General features: G+C 42.5%; 1 pseudogene; it reads right to left on the bottom strand.

Moving 5' to 3' along the window:
• Positions 1–5,023: 5,023 nt before the first annotated feature.
• On the bottom strand, positions 5,024–5,140 carry LOC126237853 (5S ribosomal RNA; annotated as a pseudogene).
• Positions 5,141–7,090: the final 1,950 nt, after the last annotated feature.

Here is a 7,090-nt window from a genome sequence, read left to right as displayed (position 1 = left end):
GCCAACCTCTTCGCTTCTGAGTAGCACTTGCATCCTACATCAATTACTTGCTGGATGTATTCCAGTCTCTGTCTTCTCCTACAGTTTTTGCCATCTACAGCTCCCTCTAGTAACGTGGAAGTCATTCCCTTTATGTCTTAACAGATGTCCTATCATCCTGTCCCTTCTCCTTGTCAGTGTTTTCCACATATTCCTTTCCTCTCCGATTCTGCACAGAATCTCCTCATTCTTTATCTTGTCAGTCCACCTAAATTTCAATATTCGTATGTAGCATCACATCTCAAATGCTTCGATTCTCTTCTGTTCCGGTTTTCCGACAGTCCATTTTTCAGGACCATACAATGCTGTACTTCAAACGTACATTCTCAGAAATTTCTTCCTCAAATTAAGGCCTATGTTTGATACTAGTAGAATTCTCTTGGCCAGGATTGCTCTTTTTGCCAGTGCTAGCCTCCTTTTGATGTCCTCCTTGCTCCGTCCGTCACTGTTTATTTTGCTGCCTAGGTAGCAGAATTCCTTAACGTCATCTACTTCTTGATCATCAATCCTGATGTTAAGGTTCTCGCTGTTCTCATTTCTACTACTTCTTATTACCTTTGTCTTTCTTCGATTTACTCTCAATCTATACTCTATACTCATTAGACTGTTCATACCGTTCAGCAGATCCTGTACATTTTCTTCGCTTTCACTCAGGATAGCAATGTCATCTGCAAACCGTATCATTGATATCCTTTCGCCTTGATTTTAATCCCACTCCTGAATCTTTCTTTTATTTCCATCATTACTTCTTCGATATACAGATTGAACAGTAGGATTGAGAAACTACATCCCTGTCTTACACCCTTTACAATCCGAGCACTTCGTTCTTTATCGTCCACTCTTATTATTCCCTCTTGGCTCTTGTACATATTGTATATTATCGGTCTCTCCATAGAGCGTACCCTTATTTCCCTCAGAATTTCGAACATCTTGCACTATTTTACATTGTCGAACGCTTTTTCCATGTCATATGTCCATAATCGCAACAAAACCTATACTTCCGTGTTCCATCCACAGATTTTTTGGCTACGGCAACTCTCCTCAGTAATTCCATCCTTCACTGCTGGTTGATAAATTCTTCCAGAATCGGCTGCTAGTGCCTTGTAGCTCTGTATGGTTTGCGGTAAACCGTTGATTCATTTCCTGTTGGTATCCAGTGCTGCGTAATATACACAGCTGGCAACAGCGGTATTAGAAAAAGGAATTCCCTAAACTCCAAAAGTAGGTGTTCCATCCGTTCTCTGTCACTACCATTTTGACGCTTACTTCCCTCATTATGCAGTTTAGATGGCGTTTGGTGAACGTCCGTGGCTAACAACAATACTGTAACGCAATGTGAATCGTCGGAAACTCGGTAATTCTACCCATTCGCAGATTCAAACTATACGAAATAAAGTCATTGAAACAAGTATCCACGCATATCTAGTAGATCATACTCCGTATTCCAAAGATCCAGTGGCGACTTATCACCCACACAAACAGTCTCCGACTTTTCACTTGCAGACTCTTTGGTGTAGGTAATTTGACGTCTTTGTCTTTGCGTGGGTTTTTCATATTTGTACTTACGCAGCAGACCATTTGATGTATGTAATTTGACATCTTTGTCTTTACGCGGGTTTTTTCATATTTTTACTCCTGCAGTTTGCAAATTAAAGTTGTACTACAGCGTATCTCACGTTGATGATCTATTCCTCTCTCATATAAGAAAGAGACGGAAATTACGACAATCCGAACCTATTTACCCATTCATTTTAAGTAACTTCGTTTCCCAATGAAGGTTTCATTTACAGAAACAGTAGGCTCAAGGTCAAGCATTCAGTGATTTACTATCAGAATTTGTTTTTGAGTGGTCATTTGTATGTTATCCTTTCGAAATCTGCGTCCTTAAATAGTTCCCAGGATACCCCAGATTGGGACGTACATCGAGATCCGACACACATTTTTTAAATACGAAGTATTGCCGGGTTCCCTTATCTATACAAATATTCTTCATCTCAAACAGAAGAATGGAAAAAGCCAATGAATTCAAAAGACAAAAGAGTAAAGATCACGGCAGATGTATGAAATGCCGTATTTCATCTGAAAGACCAGCACATGTTTATCAGTTGCAAAGTCCGCCACGATAGCTGAGTCATCAGCGTGACGGATTGCCGTCCTACGGGCCCGGGTTCGATTCCCGGCTGGGTAGGGGATTTTCTCCGCTCAGGCACTGGGTGTTGTGTTGTCTTCGTCATCATTTCATCCCCATCCGTCGCGCAGGTCGCCCCATGTGGTGTCGAATGTAATAAGACCTGCACCAAGGCGGCCGGACCTACCCCGTAAGGGGCCTCCCGGCCAATAACGCCAAACGCTCATTTCCATCAGTTGCAAAACAGAAAGACCTCTTGCCGATGCTGCCATTTTTCCCCGATAGCACATAAATTTTACAGTAAACATCAGAACAACTCATCCGAACAATAAATTTAATTTTTTTATTCCCCTGATAAAAAACTTAAAAAGAAATGCGAAATGGTTTTTATTACAATCCTACTAGTTAAAATATTGTTGCTACATTTCTGTCTACATATTACCAGAAATAAACCCGCCAGGGTAGCCGAGAGCGCTAATGCGCTGCTTCCTGGATGCAGGCAGGCACGCTGGCACTGGATCGAATCCGCCCAGCGGATTAACGACGAGGGCCAACATGCCAGCCAGCCAGCCTGGATGTGGTTTTTAGGCGGTTTTCTATATCCCACTAGGTGGATACTAGGCTGGTCCCCACGTTCCACCTCAGTTCCACGACTCATAGTTCGCACTATTTCATAGCTTACAGTAGACGATAACAGCTGGGGGTGACCTACTTACATCCCAGAGGGTTAGAGGAAGGGCATCCGGCCACCCTCTAGAACTAACACCGCCAAATCCGTAATAGCAAGGCCGACTGCACGTGGCATGGGACAAGGCCCCAAGACAGACATTACCACAAATAAAAAGTTCTATCTATGTATTAATGATGCTCGAATCAAAAACTTTCGAAAGACATTTAAAACCAGTCTTTTTTCTTGATATGGCACATATAATGTTCTTTATGAATTATTTACTTTCTGATTTGTCTCATTCTCTTTTGCAATTGTAAGTTGAGAAACATAATTCTCTGGTATCAGCATAGCGTCTAAGTTCTTTGGATACAAATAAGTTATGTACCAAGAGAGGTGTGCTGTTTTTCTTTTTTTCTTTTTCTCCAGACAAATTTAATATTTCGCACTTAGAACCTTTTCCATTTCATATCCTAAGTTCATTGTCACCTTTCAATAACCAAAATGTTCATTCTGTTTGTGATGTTTATTGAAACTTGCAGCATTGTCTTTGAAAAATCTGTATGCATACACATATTTGTAACCCAAACAAGGAAGATAGCTGATTGAAATGCGATATACAATAATCAGTACCAATCTTCAGAATTACCTTACACATTTTAAAGAAATCAGCATATTTTCTAACCTATTTTCTGTAATTTATGCCACATTTCTTGCGAAATTCAATTAAAAACGCACTATAATTTCCCACAGACAAATGTTTGTGTCGTGATGACATCATTATACTCTTCTAACAGTAAACAGAAGTACTGTAGGTAAGGCTGTGCTAAGAAAGGTCAGTTGGCAGATAAAAGGCGGTGTCGAGAAGATAGTAAATGTACTTCATTCTCACGTTTCCCATCCTCTTCATCTGCTCGGTATGGCATTTTTAGTTGCGAGGCCCTGAGAGACTCTTCCAGCCGCTCAAGCGGATAACTTGTCTTTCTCTGCTCGCAATGCCTTGTTTCCTAGCGTCGTGTCTCTAATATATCTATTAAGCATAGGCGACCGTAATGTATGTCGGTACAGCATGGGAAATATTTCTCTTGTATGCCTTCGTGAAGGGCGGGGGGGGGGGGGGGGGGGGGAGAAGATAACCCGAACTTGGCACATGGCCTTCTCCTCTAGAAAGACCACCAAGGTTTCTATTGAGCGTAATGCCTACATCAGACGGACGCATCAGTAGAGTCACATCCCCTTACTCAGTGAGAGACTGTGATGGAGTTTGAAATTTAATCAGAAACTTTGTCACCACCTTTCCTGCTCTTTCTGGCCAGTGAAAGCCTTTAGCTTAATCTTAATTACTCATTACTAAAACCTATGTTCCAAAATGGCGGCCTCCCACCCCTGACTCATGTAGTGTATTTCTATTAGAGCCCCACCACCAGCCCTCACCCACCAATGCTCTTCATGTACCCAAGCATCATGAGGTGAGCTTGTCATTCATGCTGTGTACGTCGATCGATCAACACCATGAAGTGTGAGCCGCAGAAGGTGTTAATCCTTCCATCTCTCTCGTTGCACATTATTATTATATGTGTTTTTCATTAATTTCTTTTCCTTTCATATTCAAAAGATCCCTGATCATGATGGAGTCAATCTACCAGATTTATGGGAGCTGACCGAGTTACAAAAGCAGTTATCTAATTTATCAGACCTGATTTCCAATTCCTGATTCTTCGTCCAACTTTTCGTCTCTAGCTTAGCAGTGCACTGGTTATATACGACAGCAGTGCACCGTTGATATATCACAGTATCAGCAGCTGCAAGACGTGAAACTACTCTTCTTCCAGTGCAGAGTTTTTATGTCTATGGACATGTATTTAAACAACGGTGGTGAGCATAAATGGTTGTTCAGCATGGAGAAAAAGAACTAACAAAACTCAGCTGAACTGAAGGGTGCACATCAGGTACATTGTAGTTATACGACAGCAGGCCTTAAATATATAGCACTCAGTCTTAAGGCCACGAGTGGCCTACCGGTACCATCCGACCGCCGTGTCATCCTCAGAGGAGGATGCGGATAGGAGGGGCGTGGGGTCAGCACACCGCTCTCCCGGTCGTTATGATGGTATTCTTGACCGAAGCAGCTACTATTAGGTGGAGTAGCTCCTCAATTGGCATCACGAGGCTGAGTGTACCCCGAAAAATGGCAACAGCGCATGGCGACTGGAGGGTCACCCATCCAAGTGCCGGCCACGCCCGACAGCGCTTAACTTCGGTGATCTCACGGGAACCGGTGTATCCACTGCGGCAAGGCCGTTGCCCAGGCCTTAAAACTACAATGAGAAAAAAACAACGTTTTGTTACTGCAATTGTTGTGAATCACTAACTTTTTGTAACTGCAATGTTCAGTGTGCATACATCTAGCTTTTATTAACCCTTTCTAAGAAGGTGATATCTGTATGTGATTCAAATTGACATCAGTACCTTCTGTCAGCGTTCCGCTTATCAATGTGAACATGAGACATCACCTCCAATACTTAAAGACCTTGTCATCAAAATTAGGAAGCTCAGTAGTAAAGAAATATACAACGGTATTATTCCTTGATGGCACATATCCCTCAAACATTTGCGGGTATAAGACTATAGATGGCCTTATTTTTGTTACTAACTTTTGTAAATCGTCTTTCCAAGAAGTCTTTTCCTTTTTTAATTAGACTATAGAAGATCTGATTTCTATGCTCTTTTAAAAGGTTAGTTACGAAGTACCTGACATCTTTACAAATGCACATGCGAAATTTGTGTAACTATGATTTTAAATGTGACTGTGGTGTATAGAAATGTGACTGCAGTTTACATCACTAAAAGTAGTTGATGATGGGATGCACAGAACACACGGGGAATACCATACTAACTTGTAGCTAAGAAAATTAAGTCCCCTCTTGTCCTGGATACGCTGAGGCAGGATGGCGGAAATATGACACGGGGATGGAGACAAACGGCACAATATCTACTCCACAAATTCCTCCCCGATGACAATCCACGAACAAATACACAAGCATACACACACCTTAGGGAGACAATGCATAGGCATTACACTGCAAAAAACCGTCACCTGCCAGTTTGTGCGAGAGGAGATCGCGCTAGGAATTGCTAGCTACGAAACTAAGTAAATAGCAGGACTAGATCATATCCACTCGGTAGCATTGCCCCATGTATCACGGCAAATAGTCCCATATTTAACTAATCTAGTAATGACGCCCTGAGACTGAGACGGGTGCCTCTAGTCTGGAAAACAGCCAAGACTGTAATTATTAAAAGAGCTGCAGTAGGAATCCGTCAGTACTAAAATTGTACCGACCAATTTGTTCGGTCTTTGAGAGGCTTCTACGTAACCGCCTTCAAGCTCACAGGGAAATCCATGGCCTCAGTCAGCACCAATTTGGCTTTATAGCGAGAAAATCTATTGACGATGCGATTAATCGGGCTTTCCAAATCGTAGAAGAGACATTACAGAAGTAGGCAATTGCGATTCTTTTTGACGCTGCTGGCGCCTTTGATAATCTTCGGTGGCCAGCAAAGTTCGCACGAATTCGAGAGCTACAAGTACTCGGATCCCTGTACAATAGTCTTCGAGACTATTGTAGGACCAAAGTGACTGAGTGGCAAGAGGGAAACCGCGAGGTAGTAAAAAGGATTACCAAAGGATGTCCACAAGGCTCTATCTGCAGACCCATCTTATGGGGTACCACAACTGAACCGCTCTTGAGCTTAATCGAGTGAGACGAACGTTCAGACGGGATCGTTGCGTATGCTAACAACCAGTTAGGTGTGATACCAGCCAACACAAGAGCAATGTTGGAATAGATGGCTAGCAGTATGCTACCCACAGTACAACAATGGTGCAACCAAAACAAATTATCCATAGAAGTCCAAAAAAGGGCATACATAGTGCCCAAAGGATCACTACAGAGACACTCTCAAATATACACAGCCAAACGACACAGCTTCAACGAACAAACTAGCCACATTAAATTCATCCGGTACAGACTACCATTCACACACATGAGAATGCACCACTGTGCACTTTTCGAATCAGTGTTGAACTATGCAGCAAGTACATGGGTACATAGACTCGCTGTCGTCGTGAACAGGGTCACTGTTAGGCGAGGGTATTAGGCAGCACATCGTTAGATTCGCTGCATGTGGCACTTGGAATACATCCGATCGATGTAACCACTAGATGTCTGGCTGCAACATACTGGATGAAGATG

This window comes from Schistocerca nitens, chromosome 2, assembly GCF_023898315.1.
Source record: "Schistocerca nitens isolate TAMUIC-IGC-003100 chromosome 2, iqSchNite1.1, whole genome shotgun sequence".
Classification (NCBI taxonomy): Eukaryota; Metazoa; Arthropoda; class Insecta; order Orthoptera; family Acrididae; genus Schistocerca; species Schistocerca nitens.
The sequence above is the reverse complement of the archived record's forward strand: the minus strand, read 5'-3'. Positions and strand labels throughout refer to the sequence as shown.